Source organism: Puma concolor, chromosome C2, assembly GCF_028749965.1.
Source record: "Puma concolor isolate L17-30 chromosome C2, mPumCon1.1.hap2, whole genome shotgun sequence".
Classification (NCBI taxonomy): domain Eukaryota; kingdom Metazoa; phylum Chordata; class Mammalia; order Carnivora; family Felidae; genus Puma; species Puma concolor.
The window spans coordinates 95,401,204-95,423,502 of record NC_141675.1 but is presented as its reverse complement, the minus strand read 5'-3'; the positions used below and the strand labels follow the sequence as shown (position 1 = coordinate 95,423,502).

The window sequence follows — 22,299 nt, the reverse complement described above, 5'->3', positions numbered from 1 at the left end:
AAATAGCTTTTAGAATCAGTTTGTCTCTACAAAATAAAACAATTCCTAGGGTTTTCAAAATTCTCATTAAGCCCTGCTTTTGCTGCATCTCAAAATTTTCTATGATGTGTTTTAACTATCCCTAATTTTAAAAATACTTTCTAAATTCCCTTGTGATTTTTTTTGACCTGTGGATTATTTAGGAGTGTGTTGATTGGATTCTAAATACTGGGGGATTTTCCAGATATCATTCTCTTATTGATTTCTAATTTAAGTCCATTGTGGTCAGAGTAAATAATTGGTGTTATGTGAAATTTAAAAAATTTATTGGCATTTCTTTTTATGGCCTAGAATATGATGTATCTTATTAAATGTTTTATGTATTTAAAAAATGTTATTGGGTAAATCAGGTCAAAATAGTTAATTGCACTGCTCATGTCTTCTATAGTCTTAATAATTTTCTTTTATTATTCTATCAGTTAGTGGGGTGTACATGGGTGGGTGTGGGAATATTAATGAAATTTCCAACTATAATTGTTGATTTCTTTAATTCTTTCAGAGCTGTCAGTTTTTGTTTCATATAATTTGAATCTCAGTTATTAGAAACATAAAAATTTAGGATTGTTATTCAATTTAATTGAATTAACTTCTTTACCATTATGAAGTGATCTTTATCCCTGGTAACATTCTACTTTAAAATCTACTTTCTTATAGTATTATAGCCTTCTCAGTTTTCTTCTGCTATTGTTAGCATGGTGTATCTATTTTCATCCTTTTACTTTTAAGCTATCTTTATGATTATATTTAAAGTTGGTTTATTACAGCATGTAGTTGGGCTTTGGCTTTATTAACCAAGTTAACAATCTCTGCCTTTCAAATGAATTTTTAGATTGCTTAAATTTAACTTTATTATTGATATGGTAGGGTTCAATTTTCTGTCTTCCTACCTTCTGTTCTTGTTCCCTTTTTCCTGTTTTTCACACTTCTCTCAAACTGTTCCTTATGATTCAATTTCATCTCCTTAATTGGCTTACTAAACACACCTCTCTATTCTGGTTGTATTAGGATTTAATTTATCATAGTCTAACTTGTCATAGTCTATACAATTGATAATAGTATACCAATCTGTAATATAATAATGTTAAGACATCGTTTCATTTCACCCTTATTGAACTTTGTACTATTGTCATACATTTTCCTTTTACTTATCTTAAAAACCCACAACACATTTTTATTATTTCCTTAAAAAGTTAATATTTTAAAGGAATTTACAAAATACAAAAAATATATTGCATTTACCAACACATTTTCCATTTCTCATGCTTTTCATTCTTTTATGTAATTTTATCTAATTTGTATTGGGCATTTTTTTCTTCTCACTAAGGGATTCTCTCTAACATTTCTTATAGTCACAATGATGACTAGTATAGTGGTAGTCTACTGGTGATTATACTCTAAGCTTTTCTATATCTTAAAATTATTTCACCTTTGCTTACAAAATATATTTTTACTTGGTAGATAATTCCAAGTTGGTAATTTTTTCTCTATTATAAAGATAACGTTGTGCTCTTCTCTGATTTATATTGTTTCTGAGGAGAAATGTGCCGTCGTTATTTTTTTTTCTTTTGTGTGAAATGGGACTTTTTCCTACCTCTAGTTTTGAAGATTTTCTCTGTAATCACTGGTTTAATGCAACTGTGTCATGATATGTCTTGGTATAGATTTCTTCTGACAGAGGTTTACTGGGTTTCTTGGATCTATAGCTTTAGACTTTTATCAGAATTGGAAAATACTGGCCAGTATTTCTTTAAATATCTTCAACTTCCCTACCCTTTGTCTCCAATCTTTCTGGGACTCCAATTACACATGTTAGAATGCTTGGTGTTTTCTCACTGCCACATTGCTCCTTTTTTAAAAAAAAAATTCCTTTTTCTCTCTGAATTTCATTCTGGATAGTTTCTATTGCCATGTCTTCAAGATTACTGTTTTTTTTTTTCTTCCACTATGTCTATTCTGCCATTAAACACATCTTATGTATTTTTCATCTTATACAAGACTAAATTTTATCCCTAAAAGCTGGATTTGGACCATTTTTGTATCTTCCATATCTCTCTTGAACAATCTCAGGTTTTCTTCTTCACATTGAACATATGGTAAATATTTATTGCACATATTCAATGTTATCTGCTAATTCTCCCATATTTGTTATTTCTGGTTGTGTTTCTATTGATTACTTTTTATCCTCATTATTGTTTTTATTTTTCTGCATCTTTCATGCCTGGTCACTTTTGATTCAATGTCAGACTTTGTTAAGTTTATAGTTTGGATATTGATTTTTTTTCCATTTATTTTAATACCACCAATTGGTATTTAGTTGAAGTCTCTGGAAGAATCCTTTGCAAATCTCTGGAGCTCTCTGCGTATGCAATGGTCTTTTCTCTGGTGTTCTTCATTATGAATTTTAGCACTTTGGCCTCTGACATCTGAATTCTGTCTTGTTAATCACTAGATCCTCTCCCTGTGCTTCATCCTGGAAACTATCTTCATTGTGAAATTGGAGGTAATCACACAGCTTACCTTATTTAATCCTCTTTTCTCAGATCTTACTATTTTGTCTTGACTGCTGTCCAATTTTTGAAAATCACTGTTTCATATGTATTGTTCAGTTTTCTAATTGTTTAAGGTAAGAGATTAGATCCAGTTTCAGTTTTCCTGACCTGAAGGAGAAATCTTACACTTCATTATTATTTTTATAATTATTTTCTAACAAATGGATTTCAGGCTATATGTGTCTTCTAAACTGAAGCTTCACCGTGCAAGTCTGATGATCACTTCACACACACACACACACACACACACACACACACACACACACACCCCTACACCCCCGCCATAACCTGTTCATAATGTTGTCTCTACCTAGAAGTGTGTGTGTGTGTGTGTGTGTGAGAGAGAGAGAGAGAGAGAGAGAGAGAGAGAGAGAAAGAGAGAGAGAGAGTATTCTTTATTTTGAGAGAGAGAGGGTCAGACAGAGGCAGAGAGAGAGGGAGAGAGAGAATCTCAAGCAGGCTCCACATTGTCAGTATGGAGCCCAATGCGGGGCTTGAACTCACAAACTGTGAGATCATGATCTGAGCCAAAACAAAGAGTTGGATGCTTAACTGATTTGAGCTGCCCAGGCATCCCAGCTGTTTATCACTTCTAAATAGTTTGTGATTTTCATTAGGATTTCCTATTTGATTCACAAACTATTTAAATGTATGACTTTAGATTCCAAATTTATCAGATCTTATTGACCAAATTAGATTCCTATTTCTAATAATAATGCATCCTTCTAATGAATTTTTACTGCATGATATTGTTTATTTTGCATTTATTAAAAGTTCTTTTAGGGTTTAATATGTGGTCAGTTTATATGTGGTCAGTGCTTAAAAATAATCCTTATTCTCTATTTTTGATATGAATTTTTTATAAAAATAAATTCAATTAAGCTTACTTATTGTGGTCAATTTTTCTGTATCTTCACTAAGTTTCTTCTTGCATGACTCAGCAGATTCTGAGATACATTTATTAAAAGTTTACACTATGATTAAAAATTTGTCAATCTCTCTTTGAAATTCTTTGCTTTTTTGCTTCATATATTTCAAGTCTATATTGTTAAAGGTTTGAAGTTTGATATTGTTATATATTCTGAGACATTTCATTTGTCATTAAGCATAATTACTTTTGCCTACATTACTGTTAATATATTTATGTATATTGTTAAATATAGTTATTTTACAACTAAAGTGAAATTTAAGAATTAAGAGTTGGCCATAATATTCTACTTTAGATTAGTTTTATTGCATGGTACAAAAGGAAGTATGAATCTAAATAGTTTTACAATAAAATTCACATAAGAATAAAATTAAATTATAGTTATTAAACTCTTTTTATAAAAAATAAAAAATACAATTACTATATATCATTGTTCTGAATTTGTTAGTCCTCTTTAGTTCTCAAAAACACAAAATCCATCCCCTGGTGGTAATTACATAAAATGGTAGCAAGCAAGTGCAGCAATTTATTGATATGCTAAAAAAAATTCTTTAAAGTTTATTTATTTATTTTGAGAGAGAGCACAGGAGAGAGGCTGAGAGAAAGGCTGAGAGGGAGAATCCCAAGCAGGCTCTGAGCTAATACTGTGGAGACTGATGTGGAGCTCAAACTCACAAACTGTGAGATCGTGACCTAACGTGAAATCAAGAGTCAGATGCTTAACCAACTGAGCCACCTAGGTGCCCCTGCTAAAAACATTTTTTTTAATCCATTCCAGAAACCCAAAATGTCTTAAAGCAACTGCATAAATTCATGGACTAAGCCATTAAGGGTTAAATTAAAGAGGATGAATTAACTAGAGAATCTCATTTTCTTAATGGATATCTCTTTGATTTTTGTGAGGAACTATTTAGCTAAGTGTTTTTGTCATTAATCATCTGTTCATATATGTCTTAGTTCAGGCTGCTATAACGAATACAATAAGAATGAGCACCCTAAAAAACAGAAATTTGGGTCTCATAGTTCTAGAGGCTAGGAAATCTGAGATCAGAGTCCCAGCATAGTGGAGTTCTGGGTGAAGGCCTTCTTCCTGATTTGCACATGACTGTCTCTTCATTTGATTCTTATGGCAGAGAGCACAGAGAGGAAGCAAGGTCTTCTGTGTCTCTTCTTATAAGCCACTAATGCCACTGTCATGACCTAGTTACCTCCCAAGACTCCATCTCCAAATATCATTACATTGGAGATTAGGGTTTCAAACATAGGAATTTTGTGAGGACACAAACTTTCAGTCCATAGCAATATACTTTGGCCATTTTTATTAGTGTGTTCATCCATTTTGTTACTAATTATTAAAGTATTTCACATAGTAATGTTATTAGTCATTACATGGATTTGATCACTTAAATTTTTCATTTTAATATTGATAATAACTTTATATTTTCACTGTTATATATAGAAAATATCAGTCTGGCTCTAGGACTTGTTGTCTGTCTTTTATGCATAGAATACCTTCCCTGAACATCAAGCCTTCCTTTTCTTCTAGGCATTTTATGGTTGGCCCCCTTTTATGTTTTAACTATTTAATTATCTAGAATGTATCATTCCCTCAAACACATCTTACTTTCTGTATTGGCTTCATGTAAACTGTGTCATATTCTGTATGTAAATGTGGTTGGATCTACCCTTATGCCTGCTACTTAGTACAATTAATCAGTCAGTTCTTACTCCATACCAAACTATTTTAATGACTTTGGCATTCTAATACCATTTCATTATTAACCAGTACAAACCACTTCTCATTATTCTTTTATTTTCAGAATTTGTGGGATGTTCGAATCATTAATTTTTCAAGATGACCTTTAGAAACATCTTTAAAACTTTTCAAAAACATTCATTGATAATTTGACTGGAATTATATCATATTATAAATTGTGCTATATGGATAATTAATATTTTTAATATTAACTAAGTCTTGGTATTTGTTTCATATATTCATATATGAATATATATGTTTGCTTATTCAAACATATATATTTGTTTCATATATTTCATTATATTTAGTAGGATTTTTTTGCACTTTTCTTACATTTATTATTAGGATTATTTGTACATATTTTATATGTACTATTGCTTATTAGATGACCATATAATTTGTTATTCAAACCAGTAGACTTTAATAGTGAAAGGGAAGACTATTAATAATAGCAAGCATAAATAAACAGGATCTCATAGCTATTATTAATATGATTTTTTTAAATTTTATTTTCTGATAGGTTAATGCAACTAAATAGCAATGCTATCTATGTACATATATATTTTTTAAACAAGTCAAACTTTCCATCTCTATATTAAATGCATTTATAGGGGCGCCTGGGTGGCGCAGTCGGTTAAGCGTCCGACTTCAGCCAGGTCACGATCTCGCGGTCCATGGGTTCGAGCCCCACGTCAGGCTCTGGGCTGATGGCTCAGAGCCTGGAGCCTGTTTCCGATTCTGTGCGTCTCCCTCTCTCTCTGCCCCTCCCCCGTTCATGCTCTGTCTCTCTCTGTTCCAAAAATAAAAAAAATAAAATAAAAAAATAAATTAAAAAAAAAAAAAATTAAATGCATTTATAGTGAATTCTCTTATTTTCTCAGATGATTGAATATGTCACTTCAATATAATGATAATTTTGACACTACTTCATAATAATTATATGCCTAATTTATTTTTTGTAACCTAATGCATCATATAGAACTTCCAGTAAAATATTAAATACTAGTAGTTGGGGAGGGTACTTTTTTTTTCTTTGATTCTTGACATTACTGAGACTACAACTAGCACAATACCATTTTGATGTAATGGTAGTTATTTCATGTTAAGGGATTGTCCTTCCTAATTTGTTTGTACATTACACTAATTGAAGTATAACAGGCATAAAACACAGTATATAAAATCATATGTATATAGCTCAATGAAATTTCACATCTATGTAATTGGTACCAAAACAAGATAAGTAATATTTCCAACCTCTACTAGAAGCCTCTTTGACTTTTACCCATAGAATTACTATACTGTCACACAAAACAAATATTGTGATATATAATACCTTCCTTCCTAAGTTTCCTGCTTTTTAAATAGATGCACACTTTCCCCCACAATATGTTTTCTTTTGTGTCTTGTTTATCCCTATATGCTATGTGAGTTTATATATATTTATAGATTTATAATAATAGTTTTTTGATTATCAGTAATAATTATCCATTATATGAGCATACCCCTGCTTATTTATTGAATCTATTCCTTTTATGGCCATTAAAATTGTTTCCAACTTAGGTTTATTACCAAAATTGCCTTGAAGTTCTTGTACAAATTTTTTGGTGAACATACGCATTTCTGTTTCGAATATCTAGGAATTCAATTACTGTGTCATGGGATATACACATGTTCAGCTTTAGGAGATGCTACCAGGTTTCCAAAGTAGTTGTATCAGTTAACACTCACAAGGAATATGAGTGTACCAGCTATCCCACATTCTTACCTTCACTTGTTTTAATTTGTTAATTTTCTTTTTAATTTAGTCATTCAGGTAAGTGTGTTGAAGTACATCATTGTAAATTTTAATTTGTAATACCCAATTGAGAGGTGAGGTTGAACAGCTTTTCATATTAATTCACCATTTGGAAATCACCTTTTAAAAAGTGCCTATTGAGAGACCAAGGGAAGATGGCGGCGTAGGAGGACGCTGGGCTCACCGCGCATCCTGCTGATCACTTAGATTCCACCTACACCTGCCTAACTAACCCAGAAAACCGCCAGAAGACTAGCAGAACGCAGTCTCCCCGGAGCCAAGTGCAGACGAGAGGCCCACGGAAGAGGGTAGGAAGGGTGGAGAGGCAGTGCACGCTGCACGGACTGGCGGGAGGGAGCTGGGGCGGAGGGGCAGCCTGCCGGCCAAGCAGAGCCCCCCGAGTCTGGCTTGCAAAAGCGGAGGGGCCTGTCGGGAGTGTGTTCCGACAGCAAGCGGGACTTGACATCTGGGAGGTCATAAGTTAACAGCTCTGCTCCGAAAGCGGGAAGGCTGGAGGACAAAGGGAGGGAGAGTTGCTGAGCCCCGGGAAGACAGAGCTCAGTTTGTTGGGGAACAAAGGTGCTCACCAGTGCCATCTCCCTCACCCATCCCCCAGCCAAAATCCCAAAGGGAACCAGTTCCTGCCAGGGATCTTGCTTGCTCCGCCCAAACACCCAATGCTGTGCTTCTGTGGAGCCAACCCTCTGGGCAGCGGGTGTGACTCCCTCCTGCTGCCACAGGGCCCCTCCTGAAGTGGATCACCTAAGGAGAAGCGAACTAAGCCTGCCCCTCCTGCCCCCATGCACCTTGCCTACCCACCCCACCTAATACGCCAGATCCCAAGCACCACAAGCCTGGCAGTGTGCAAGTAGCCCAGACGGGCCACGCCACCCCACAGTGAATCCCACCCCTAGGAGAGGGGAAGAGAAGGCACACGCCAGTCTGACTGTGGCCCCAGCGGTGGGCTGGGGGCAGACATCAGGTCTGACTGAGGCCCCGCCCACCAACTCCAGTTATACACCACAGCACAGGGGAAGTGCCCTGCAGGTCCGCACCACTCCAGGGACTATCCAAAATGACCAAACGGAAGAATTCCCCTCAGAAGAATCTCCAGGAAATAACAACAGCTAATGAACTCATCAAAAAGGATTTAAATAATGTAACAGAAAGTGAATTTAGAATAATAGTCATAAAATTAATTGCTGGGCTTGAAAAGAGTATAGAGGACGGCAGAGAATCTCTTGCTACAGAGATCAAGGGACTCAGAAACAGCCAGGAGGAGCTGAAAAACGCTTTAAACGAAATGCAAAATAAAATCGAAACGACGACGGCTCGGGTTGAAGAGGCAGAGGAGAGAATAGGTGAACTAGAAGATAAAGTTATGGAAAAAGAGGAAGCTGAGAAAAAGAGAGATAAAAAAATCCAGGAGTATGAGGGGAAAATTAGAGAACTAAGTGATACACTAAAAAGAAATAATATATGCATAATTGGTATCCCAGAGGAGGAAGAGAGAGGGAAAGGTGCTGAAGGGGTCCTTGAAGAAATCATAGCTGAGAACTTCCCTGAACTGGGGAAGGAAAAAGGCATTGAAATCCAAGAGGCACAGAGAACTCCCTTCAGACGTAACTTGAATCGATCTTCTGCACGACATATCATAGTGAAACTGGCAAAATACAAGGACAAAGAGAAAATTCTGAAAGCAGCAAGGGATAAACGTGCCCTAACATATAAAGGGATACCTATAAGACTCGTGACTGATCTCTCTTTTGAAACTTGGCAGGCCAGAAAGGATTGGCACGAGATCTACAATGTGCTGAACAGAAAAAAATATGCAGCCGAGAATCCTTTATCCAGCAAGTCTGTCATTTAGAATAGAAGGAGAGATAAAGGTCTTCCCAAACAAAAACTGAAGGAATTTGTCACCACTAAACCAGCCCTACAAGAGATCCTAAGGGGGATCCTGTGAGACAAAGTACCAGAGACATCACTACAAGCATAAAACATACAGACATCACAATGACTCTAAACCCGTATCTTTCTATAATAACACTGAATGTAAATGGATTAAATGCGCCAACCAAAAGACATAGGGTATCAGAATGGATAAAAAAACAAGACCCATCTATTTGCTGTCTACAAGAGACTCATTTTAGATCTGAGGACACCTTTAGATTGAGAGTGAGGGGATGGAGAACTATTTATCATGCTACTGGAAGCCAAAAGAAAGCTGGAGTAGCCATACTTATATCAGACAAACTAGACTTTAAATTAAAGGCTATAACAAGAGATGAAGAAAGGCATTATATAATAATTACAGGGTCTATCCATCAGGAAGAGCTAACAATTATAAATGTCTATGCGCCGAATACCGAAGCCCCCAAATATATAAAACAATTGCTCATAAACATAAGCAACCTTATTGATAAGAATGTGGTAATGGCAGGGGACTTTAACACTCCACTTACAGAAATGGATAGATCATCTAGACACACGGTCAATAAAGAAACAAGGGCCCTGAATGACACATTGGATCAGATGGACTTGACAGATATATTTAGAACTCTGCATCCCAAAGCAACAGAATATACTTTCTTCTCAAGTGCACGTGGAACATTCTCCAAGATAGATCATATACTGGGTCACAAAACAGCCCTTCATAACTATACAAGAATTGAGATCATACCATGCATACTTTCAGACCACAATGCTATGAAGCTTGAAATCAACCACAGGAAAAAGTCTGGAAAACCTCCAAAAGCATGGAGGTTAAAGAACACGCTACTAAAGAATGAGTGGGTCAACCAGGCAATTAGAGAAGAAATGAAAAAATATATGGAAACAAACGAAAATGAAAATACAACAATCCAAACGCTTTGGGACGCAGCGAAGGCAGTCCTGAGAGGAAAATACATTGCAATCCAGGCCTATCTCAAGAAACAAGAAAAATCCCAAATACAAAATCTAACAGCACACCTAAAGGAACTAGAAGCAGAACAGCAAAGGCAGCCTAAACCCAGCAGAAGAAGAGAAATAATAAAGATCAGAGCAGAAATAAACAATATAGAATCTAAAAAACAGTGTAGAGCAGATCAACGAAACCAAGAGTTGGTTTTTTGAAAAACTAAACAAAATTGATAAACCTCTAGCCAGGCTTCTCAAAAAGAAAAGGGAGATGACCCAAACAGATAAAATCATGAATGAAAATGGAATTATTACAACCAATCCCTCAGAGATACAAACAATTATCAGGGAATACAACGAAAAATTATATGCCAACAAATTGGACAACCTGGAAGAAATGGACAAATTCCTAAACACCCACACTCTCCCAAAACTCAATCAGGAGGAAATAGAAAGCTTGAATAGACCCATACCAGCGAAGAAATTGAATTGGTTATCAAAAATCTCCCAACAAATAAGAGTCCAGGACCAGATGGCTTCCCAGGGGAGTTCTACCAGACGTTTAAAGCAGAGATAATACCTATCCTTCTCAAGGTATTCCAAGAAATAGAAAGGGAAGGAAAACTTCCCGACTCATTCTATGAAGCCAGTATCACTTTGATTCCTAAACCAGACAGAGACCCAGTAAAAAAAGAGAACTACAGGCCAATATCTCTGATGAATATGGATGCAAAAATTCTCAATAAGATACTAGCAAATCGAATTCAACAGCATATAAAAAGAATTATTCACCATGATCAAGTGGGATTCATTCCTGGGATGCAGGGCTGGTTCAACATTCGCAAATCAATCAACGTGATACATCACATTAATAAAAGAAAAGATAAGAACCATATGATCCTGTCAATCGATGCAGAAAAGGCCTTTGACAAAATCCAGCACCCTTTCTTAATAAAAACCCTTGAGAAAGTCGGGATAGAAGGAACATACTTAAAGATCATAAAAGCCATTTATGAAAAGCCCACAGCTAACATCATCCTCAATGGGGAAAAACTGAGAGCTTTTCCCCTGAGATCAGGAACACGACAGGGATGCCCACTCTCACCGCTGTTGTTTAACATAGTGTTGGAAGTTCTAGCATCAGCAATCAGACAACAAAAGGAAATCAAAGGCATCAAAATTGGCAAAGATGAAGTCAAGCTTTGGCTTTTTGCAGATGACATGATATTATACATGGAAAACCCAATAGACTCCACCAAAAGTCTGCTAGAACTGATACATGAATTCAGCAAAGTTGCAGGATACAAAATCAATGTACAGAAATCAGCTGCATTCTTATACACTAATAATAAAGCAACAGAAAGACAAATAAAGAAACTGATCCCATTCACAATTGCACCAAGAAGCATAAAATACCTAGGAATAAATCTAACCAAAGATGTAAAAGATCTGTATGCTGAAAACTATAGAAAGCTTATGAAGGAAATTGAAGAAGATATAAAGAAATGGAAAGACATTCCCTGCTCATAGATTGGAAGAATAAATATTGTCAAAATGTCAATACTACCCAAAGCTACCTACACATTCAATGCAATCCCAATCAAAATTGCACCAGCATTCTTCTCGAAACTAGAATAAGCAATTCTAAAATTCATATGGAACCACAAAAGACCCCGAATAGCCAAAGTAATTTTGAAGAAGAAGACCAAAGCAGGAGGCATCATAATCCCAGACTTTAGTCTCTACTACAAAGCTGTAATCATCAAGACAGCATGGTATTGGCACAAAAACAGACACATAGACCAATGGAATAGAATAGAAATCCCAGAACTAGACCCACAAACATATGGCCAAGTAATCTTTGACAAAGCAGGAAAGAACATCCAATGGAAAAAAGACAGTCTCTTTAACAAATGGTGCTGGGAGAACTGGACAGCAACATGCAGAAGGTTGAAACTAGACCACTTTCTCACACCATTCACAAAAATAAACTCAAAATGTATAAAGGACCTGAATGTGAGACAGGAAACCATAAAAACCCTAGAGGAGAAAGCAGGAAAAGACCTCTCTGACCTCAGCCGTAGCAATCTCTTACTCAACACATCCCCAAAGGCAAGGGAATTAAAAGCAAAAATGAACTATTGGGACCTTATGAAGATAAAAAGCTTCTGCACTTCAAAGGAAACAACCAACAAAACTAAAAGGCAACCAACAGAATGAATGGGAAAAGATATTTGCAAATGACATATCGGACCAAGGACTAGGATCCAAAATGTATAAAGAGCTCACCAAACTCCACACCCGAAAAACAAATAAACCAGTGAAGAAATGGGCAGAAAACATGAATAGACACTTCTCTAAAGAAGACATCCAGATGGCCAACAGGCACATGAAAAGATGCTCAACGTCGCTCCTCATCAGGGAAATACAAATCAAAACCTCACTCAGATATCACCTCACGCCAGTCAGAGTGGCCACAATGAACAAATCAGGAGACTATAGATGCTGGAGAGGATATGGAGAAACAGGAACCCTCTTGCACTGTTGGTGGGAATGTAAATTGGTGCAGCCACTCTGGAAAACAGTGTGGAGGTTCCTCAAAAATTAAAAATAGACCTACCCTATGACCCAGCAATAGCACTGCTAGGAATTTACCCAAGGGATACAGGAGTACTGATGCATAGGGCCACTTGTACCCCAATGTTTATAGCAGCACTCTCAACAATAGCCAAATTATGGAAAGAGCCTAAATGTCCATCAACTGATGAATGGATAAAGAAATTGTGGTTTATATACACAATGGAGTACTACATGGCAATGAGAAAGAACGAAATATGGCCCTTTGTAGCAACATGGATGGAACTGGAGAGTGTGATGCTAAGTGAAATAAACCATACAGAGAAAGACAGATACCATATGGTTTCACTCTTATGTGGATCCTGAGAAACTTAATAGAAACCCATGGGGGAGGGGAAGGAAGAAGAAAAAAAAAAAAAAAGAGGTTAGAGTGGGAGAGAGCCAAAGCATAAGAGACTCTTAAAAACTGAGAACAAACTGAGGGTTGATGGGGGGTGGGTGGGAGGGAGGGGAGGGTTGGGGGTGGGTATTGAGGAGGGCACCTTTTGGGATGAACACTGGGTGTTGTATGGAAACCAATTTGACAATAAATTTCATATATTGAAAAAAAAATAAAAATAAAATAAAAATAAAAAGTGCCTATTTAAGATGTTTGTCCACCTTGTGATCCACTTTAAATTTTTTCTTATAGGTTTGCCTAGGTTCTTTTTGGGATGTGAATTGTTTAATCATATATTTATAGTGAATAGTGAATACCTTCCATTATGTAGCTTGCTTTACAATTTTTTAAGGTGTTTTGGTGGGTTTTGATGTATTTTTCTTAATTTTAATAGTCCAATTAATCAAGTTAATTTTTTTATGATTAGTGATTTTTGCCTCCCTCAATTGATGAAGATATTCACCTGTTGTTGTTTTTTTCTAAGCACTTTAATTTTTAGCCTCTATATTTAGTTCCTTCATATTCCACCCGGAATTGAATGTTCTGTGTGAGTAAGGATGTCAAGATTCATTTTTCCATATGGATATCTAATTAATTCAACATCATTTTTTGAAAGATGTACTTTCACAAACTCATTATAATGCCATCCTAATTCAAGTGCTCATATATGTGTGGGTTGATTTCTAGACGCTTTATTCTGTTTTAGTGGTCTGTTCATCTATTCTTACATCGGTACTACAATAATTTAATTACTATATTGTAAAATAGGTTTTGGTATCTGCCTGTGCACATCTGTCAGTTCAGTTTTATTTTTCATGGTTGTTTTGAGTATTCTTGCCCTTTTCAATTTCTATATGTGGTGAACATATAAGGTTCTGGTTGGATCCCCTTTCGGTGGAGGGAAAGTCTTTCCTGGAGAAAGTCTTTACTGTTCATGCCCCTTTGGGGATTGCCTTAACTGGAGAGACACATCTCACCCAATCCATGCCCCTTTCCTAAGTATAGCCCACGTATAACAACTGACCATTGTGAGGGTATACATGTGTGACTCTTTGGCCCAAACTGAGGACAAACTTAAGAGTCATCTCAGTTTCAAAGATCGTCATAGTACTACTTGATTTCTCTGTTGAGATTACATTTTAGTTCAGTGTCTCCTTTTGTCTAATTCTGCCCAGGCCTTCTATTCCTCAGGTGCTACCCCCTAAAACATTCCTAAGAAACTTCTTGCATACCAATCTCCATCTCAGAATGTGCCTCCTTAAAAACCCAATCTGACAATTGCTGCCAGGAGTGGTCCAAGAATATAAATTCTGGAATGGGCTTTTGGAGCTGGATTGCCTTCCCATCACCCTGCTGGTAACAAGAAACCATTAACTTCTGGAGGTGGAATACTGATAGCCCCATTACAAGGTAGCACAGCAACTGTTCAAACACTTACCTATAGTGAACTTGAATGGTATACTGGTGGCAGTGAATTCACTAATGGTGTAATCTATCAGGTACTTAAGAAATATGTGGAATGTAGTAACTATAAAAACAGTGTAACTGAGCAACTATAACTAAGTTCAACTGAAGACAACGAAAAGCTACAGTGATTAATCAGAACTAAAAACTAAATGAGATGAAGTGCCTCCTTGGTAGTATGGCTCCTGGGTGGCTCAGCAGACTCTTGATTTCAGCTCAGGTCATGATCTCATGGTTCATGAGTTCGAGCCCCACATAGGGTTCTACACTGACAGTATGGAGCCTGCTTGGAATTCTCTCTCTCTTCTCTCTCTAACCCTCCCTTGCTCTCTCTGTCTCTCTATCTCTCAAAATAAAGACATAAACATCAATAGAATTTTTTAAGAACCTCTTTGGTAGTAAAAAACAACAACAAAAAAACAGCAACAAAAACAACAGGATGGCTGAGAAAGAGATGAGGACATATCCAGAATTTAATCATAAGAGTAGCAGAGCCCAAGGGTTGAATTATCATCCTAAGTAGGTCTACCATTTACCTAAGCAATACAAATTGTACTGGTAAAGAAAACACCAACATCACTAACATATTCAGTTTTGGCTCTCTGTAGACCCTAAATGATGACTGGAGGTGCAATTACAGATATGAGATTACTGATGTCAAGAGTGATTACAGGACCCCAAAACAACAGAGGCCACGTGGTAGGCTTAATCATCAGAAGCCAGGTGTATATATTTTTCATGAGGTTGGAGGGACAGCCAAGAGGCCTGAACCACAGAGAATTATGGAAATTTAAAATAGAATATAGCATTCCTAGGAGCAAAATAGATAGGCAGTCAACAAGGAAACTATTCATATCTATATATGAACTATATAATCGAAAAGTAAAAGAAGGCTTAGAGTAGTCACCTAAATAACATTTTTTGATTCGTTGTCCAATTTTTGCCTGTAAGCCAGTTTTCAGACCCAGGATCCACTGACCAGGAAAAGCCAGACACCAAGGAATAAGAATATATAGTTTTCTTCCTTTGGAAAAATATATGGTAGTTATTGCCCCAGTCTTTCCCCCAAAGGTACTTATGGCCATTTACTTAGGTAAAAAATATCAAAACCCTTGAAGTGAAAGGGGAATGACAGAAATTAATGTTTAAATTTAAAACCTAGAATGAAGAGGTTGCGTTTCTCTAGTATCTGTATTTAATTTATCGATTTAATTGATGAAAAATGTATATGGATTAGGGAAAATGATAATGCATTACCACAAACTCCACTAAGTAGTTCAATGTGCACCTGCTGTGCCCACTGTGGAATCTTTGTTACTTGTGATTAACATGGCTCCAGGTGCATGATGGATAATCACTGACCTGGTGAATGCATTATTTTATATTTCTATTTTTAAAAATAAGGATCAGAAACAGTTTGAATTCACTTGGAATAGACAAGAATATACATGTCATAAGACAGTCTAAAGAACTCTGGACTGGCTAGACATCATTCAATGCCATACTAGTTTATAATATTGATGACATCATATTAGATTGTGGCATCTAATTAGAGAGGAGAACCAAGAAATTGCTGGTGCAATGGAGACACAATAAAACTCATGAATGCCAAAGCATAAGCGATAACCCAAGAATGAATCAGGAACCTACAACATCAGTAAATGCTTTTTTGGTGTCCAGTGGTATAGGGCATGCTGGGCCATTTACTTCAAAGTGGACAACAAATTACTGTATCCTGTATATCGTACTACAAAGAAAGGAACACAACTCCTATATAACTTTTTGGGTTCTCAAGGGAGCATATTTCATACCTGGGATGACTGCATCAATCTATTACATGAGAGTGACATGAAAATCTGTCAGTTTCAGTGAGGCCTAGAGTGGAAAAAAAAGAGGGGGGGGGTTTCTGTAGCAGGTTCAGCCTACAATGTGTGCAGGTCTGACTCTTGGATCACAAGAACCAGCACATCAGCAGCTTCTTGGTTATGCTGATTATGTATCTCAGTCTATTACTGTAAAAACTTAGTTCTGCCAATAACCTGAATAATCATGGAAGAGAATCCTGAGTTCCAGATGAGACCACATCCCTGGCCTACACCTTAATCTCAACCCTGTGAGACTCTGAACAGATAACTCCACTATCTTGAGCCAAAACTTCTGACCTACAGGAACCAGGAGATAGTAAATTACCTGCTAAGTTTGTGTAATGTCTTGCAGAGCAACAGAAAACTAACACACTCACCACTAGTATTCTTGAGGGCCATCTTAGAACTCTTAGAACAAAAAGATGCCTTGTGAAATATGTGGCAACCTCAATGGGAAAACTATAATGTGTACCTTTTAGTGTTATGAAACAAGCTTGTGCCATTCGAAGTGGAGAAATATACACATTTGAAAAGATAGCTCATGGTGTGCTACTGGGCTATGGTAGAGTTGAAACACATGACCATGGGGCAGCAGACTTGCTTATCAACCAGGTTCTGTGAGACCCACTAAATCTTAAGTTGGATGGGTCCACTGTAAAAGAGAAATTTATGACTGTGAGTATGAACAGGTTTGGGAGACACAGCAAGGTGCATGAGTTGGCTGCCTAGATCTTCATGTCATCCTCCACTATTCGATTAGCACTCTCCCTCAGTTCATACTTATGTCACATATGGATGAGGTGGTTTGGTATAACTGTGCAAGCCAACAATGGCTATCAGATGCACTAGTCCTAATTAGGGGTAGCTTTGGAAGATATAGGTAAGGAGAAAGCTTCCCAATAGGCAGAATTTTGGATAACACACCTATTCATAAAATTTGTGTGATAAGAATATAAATGGATTCATGTTCATTGGTATGTGGACATATGAGCATAAGCACAAAGTATATTTTCATATACATTTGTATATAAAATTAGTGTATTAATCCTCAACAAAGTATTCTACATAGAAAAGGAACTAAACAAACAGGTAGACAAAATGATACTACAAGTGGATCTCAGCCAGCTTCTGTCATAGGCTAAAATGAATCTGGTGCAACGGACACATAAATATCATAGCTATGTGACTTACAGATGGAGACCATAAACTGCCGGATTCCCATGTATTAAGGTTAATATAGCTACACCTACTGCTCAATGTTCAACTGCCAGCATCAGAGACCAATGCTGAGTCAACAATATGACCATTCCTTATGGGGAAAACAACCAGCTACTGGCAAGTTGACTTCATAGAGCTCCTTTAATCTTGAAGGGGGAAATGATTCTATTTTATAAAAATAAGCACATATTCTGGTATGGGTTGCTTTTCCTAACAGTTGGGCCCCAATCAGCACCTCACTCAAACGGCTGCCATTGTATCCCACTTAATATCATGGCAACCAGGAGAGCCACTTCATAGCAAAAAAGTGCTGAAATGAACACATGATCATGGGAGTCTGTGACTGTTTCATATACCATGAGATTCATAGAACAATGGAGCAATACTGACCACATCACTGAAGCATCAGCTGCAAGGCAATGCTTTGTGGGGATGAGGAGCCATACTACAGGATGCAGTGTCACTTTAAATTAATGACCTATAAATAAATGTGGCTATCTCTTCAACAGGTAAAATACACTGGACTTGAAACCAATGGATGATGCTAGAGTGATTTTGCTTTTCTTTACTTCCAGGTACCTACATGAGAAAGTTTTGCTTACCATTTCCACAACTGTTGGCACTGAAGATTTAGAGGCTCTGGTTCCCAAAGGAATAATACTTCCACAAGGGAGAAATAGCAAGAGTCCTTTGAACTATGCTACAGCTACCTTTTAGACTATGTTTCTCATGCTAAGGGTTCAGGAGACAAGTAGGAGAGTCCCCAATAAATGTACCACCCTCTCAGAATAAATCTGATGAATAATCTCAGCCTTAGAAATGCCTGTAAGGTTGGTTGAACCCTCTATCAAGACTACACTATAATCTAAATTTTCCATGTATCCCATCCTACTTCCTTCCCTTCTCTTCCATAGAGAAGATTTATCATGCTAATTTGTATATTGGAATCTGCTTGTCAAGGACTCCAACCTGCAATATCATGTAAATTTTAGAATTAGGTTGCTAATTCTCACCAAAAATCTTCTTGGATTTGTTATTAGGATTACACTGAATCTACAAAGAATTCGGGAAGAATTGATTGAATCTTCTAATTCTTTAATTTTTTTTTTAATGCTTATTTATTTTTGAGACAGAGAGAGACAGAGCATGAGTAGGGGAGAGGCAGAGAGAGAGGGAGACACAGAATCTGAAGCAGGCTCCAGGCTCTGAGCTGTCTGCATAGAGCCTGACGTGGGACTCAAACTCACGAACCGTGAGATCATGACCTGAGTCAAAGTCAGACACTTAACTGACTGAGCCATCCAGGAACCCCTGAACCTTCTCATTCTTGAATGTAGTACATTCACTTTTTTTTTTATAGGACACCATCCATTTCTCACAATGTTTTGTAAATTCCTCTGTAGAAATCTGTGCACATTTCATTAGATATATTTCTATATACTTTGTTTTTAAAAACTATTATCAAGGGTAATTTTTAATAATTTTTGTTGCTTATTTATAGAAATAAAATTGTTCCCTATCTTGATTGTATAAACACTGATACGGTGCATTTGCTGATTAAATCTAATGGTCTATAGAGTCTTTTAGATTCTTTTGGAATTTCTTTTCTTTTTTAATTTTTTTTAATCTTTATTTATTTTTGAGAGAGGGAGAAACAGAGTGCGAGCAGGGGAGGAACAGAGAGAGAGGGAGACACAGAATCTGAAGCAGGCCCCAGGCTCTGAGCTGTCAGCACAAAGCCCAATGCGGGGCTCAAACTCACTAACTTAGAGATGAAGACCTGAGCCGAAGTCAGAGGCTTAACTGACTGAGCGACCCAGGTGCCCGATTCTTTTGAAATTTCTATGTATATTTCTTCCATTCCAGTCTTTAAAAAGGTTTTATGCAGGACACCTTTAGTGCTTTTAATTTCTTCTTGTATCAATTTTGCTAATCTTTGTTTTTCTAAATATTTGGCAACTGTGTTAGCTAAAGTAGTTCTTACTGTATACATTTTAAAAGTATTTATAACATCTACAGTGATGTTTTCATTTCATTTTAATTTTCATAACTTCACTTCATTTCATAAGCTGTTCATTTGTATCATCACTTTTAATTTTACTTCTCTTACTAGAGTTTACCAATTTTACTATTCTTTCTAAAAAAAATATTTTTACTTTGAATTCTGTATTTTATATATATCATAAAATCACTTAATACTTACATTTATTATTTTCTTCCTTCTATAATTTTGAGTTATTTTATAGTTCTTTTCTATCTAATTAAAATATATATTTAATTTATTGATTTTTCAGGGCTTTGTTTTTTAATATAACATTTAAGGCTCTAACCTTCCTCTAAGTACAGTTTTAGCTGCATCTCACAAATTTTTATGTTTTCTTTTGTATTTATTTTTACTATGGTGAGGTGGGTGGAAAATTCTTTCAGGTATTTCGCCCTCTTCCTTGCAAATGCTTCTCTTTTGCCTCCTATGTTGAAGGATAATTTCGTATAAAAAGGTCCTAGGATACTAGGGGCACCTGGCTGGCTCAGTGGGTTAAGCGGTTAAGCTTCAAACTTCAGCTCAGGTCATGATCTCACTGTTCCTGGGTTTGAGCCCTGCGTTGGGCTCTGTGCTGACAGCTCAGAGCCTGGAGCCTGCTTCATATTCTGTGTTTCCCTCTCTCTCTCTGCCCCTCCCCTACTCATGCTGTCTTTGTCTCTCAAAAAAAAAAAACAAAACAAAAAAAAAAAAATGAATAAATGTTAAAAAAATTTTTTAAAAAAGACTTGTAGGATAATTTAGCTATAAAACCCTAAGTTGGCATCTATTTAATTTTAGAATTTTGAGGCTGTCTTTTGGCTTCCATCCTATATGTTTAGATGTCAATTACCCATTTGGTTGCTTTTCCTTTGAAGGGAATGTTTCTTATTTTAATCAAGTTGTTAAAGGTTGATTTTGTCATAATTTTTCAAAAGTTTACTATTATGTTCCTAGATGGATTTTTCTTTGTATATATTCTTTATTTCCCCCAAATAAAGAACAGATTTTGTATTTTAACAATAAAATATGATATGACTATAGTAGAAAGATGGGAAGAAAAAAAAGAGAATTGATTTCCCAGCCTAATAAAAGAAAGCTAATACACATGTCTCAATTTTATAGTTTAAGAAACATAATTATAAGTGTGTTATATAGAAATGTGTATTAAAACGCCAAAAGAAACAGCTTCAAGAATTAAAAGGGACTGCCTCTGGGAAAGGGCCAACGAGACTGACAGAATGTAGGAGACTGCTGCTTGCTGTCATGAATGTTCTTGCATTAATTGATGTCTCCATAATATGCATGTAACAAGTTAATAGAAATAAATTAATTGGAAGTACCATGAATTACATATTTAACTAATGTCAATGATGATTCACAGTTTTATATTCCTCAGGGTTTTAGTTATATACACTGCAATGTCTCAAGAAAATTTTCAATAAAGCATATGATTTTCTGCTATCTGCATACTTTCTTATCTGAACAATTCTCTCTGTGTCCTTGAGAACAAGTTAGCCAGACAAACCTACAGAGATTTTATTTTGAGGGGTTAATGTTTGAAAGAAGTTTGAGATCAAATTGATTTTTGTAAGCTGTAGGTAAAGTGTTTTTGTTTGTTAGCTTGTCTATTTATGGCCTGAATGCTTCCCCTATTTTTAAAATCCTTGACATTCAGAAATGTGTACGTGTGAAGTGCTCTCTTTTCATTAATTTTCCTTAGCACTTAGTGAGCTTTGGGGAATACAAGCTCAGGCCTAGCACAACATTGACACTCTTTCCTGTTTCCTAAGCCCAGGTATGTTTCTATACTACTTTAAATGTTCATAGTGATCACAGGTAAGGTGGCATAAAGGGTACCAGTGGGTTTTTCAGAATCTTATCCATAAAGCTGGTGAAAAAAATCCCCTTAGTGCCAGTCCTGCCTTGCTGACCTTTAATTATCTAAAGCATAAAGGTAGCTATGGAAGAAATATACCTCCTAATTGCTAAATAAGACTCTCTTTGCTGGGCTTTTATGGCATTCCTTCCCTTCACAGTTACCAGTTCCTTCACTTATAATTTACCCTCTATTCTTCTCTGTAGTCTCTGCCCTTTCAGGATACAAACATGCACAGATAACCCTTATTTCAGCACTGCGGCAAGAAATAAGTGTGCTACTTAAAGGAAATCTATAGTGACTGTTTCCATAATGAGAATAATACTTTTGAAAGAAAATACTTTATAAAGTACCTCCTAATTTATCTTCTTGGTGAAGCTGTAAAAACAGATTTAATTAAACAAAGACAGTTATAAACCCATAAAATTGTATACATAGATATTGGTAATAATTTGAAGCATCATGGAAAACAAGTAGAATATTTGATAAAAATGAGACAACTACCATCCTTTTAAAATGTAAAAAAGAATTACCCATTACCCTAGAAACTACAGTTCTATAAGCTTAATTTTAGTATCAGGAAAATGCTAACATAATGCAGTAAAAATCTTATTAATTCTTAACACAGGGGACCAGAGAAAGAAAAAAAAATACAGAATTGCAATTAACTTGCTTGAGATTATCTAAATTTTTTTTTATTAAAGTAACAGAGCATCTAGATATCTGGGGACTAGCAGTCTTCTTGCTATCCTAAATAAACCAATATTGGATTAATAAGGTTTTTTGTTAACACAGAAGGAAAGCTGAAAATTTATGGAAGCAAATGGCATGCTGGGTAACATGGTTTTTTGAAGAAAAGAATTTTTGTA

At 36.1% G+C, this 22,299-nt stretch overlaps 1 long non-coding RNA gene and 1 pseudogene across 1 annotated transcript in view; one reads left to right on the top strand and one right to left on the bottom strand.

Moving 5' to 3' along the window:
- LOC147577435 (uncharacterized) overlaps positions 1–22,299 on the bottom strand; it is a 260,510-nt gene that overhangs the window by 172,357 nt on the left and 65,854 nt on the right. The gene's annotated exons all lie outside the window — the stretch shown is intronic.
- Positions 1–22,299, top strand: part of LOC112849869 (DNA ligase 3-like) — a 113,493-nt pseudogene that overhangs the window by 76,828 nt on the left and 14,366 nt on the right.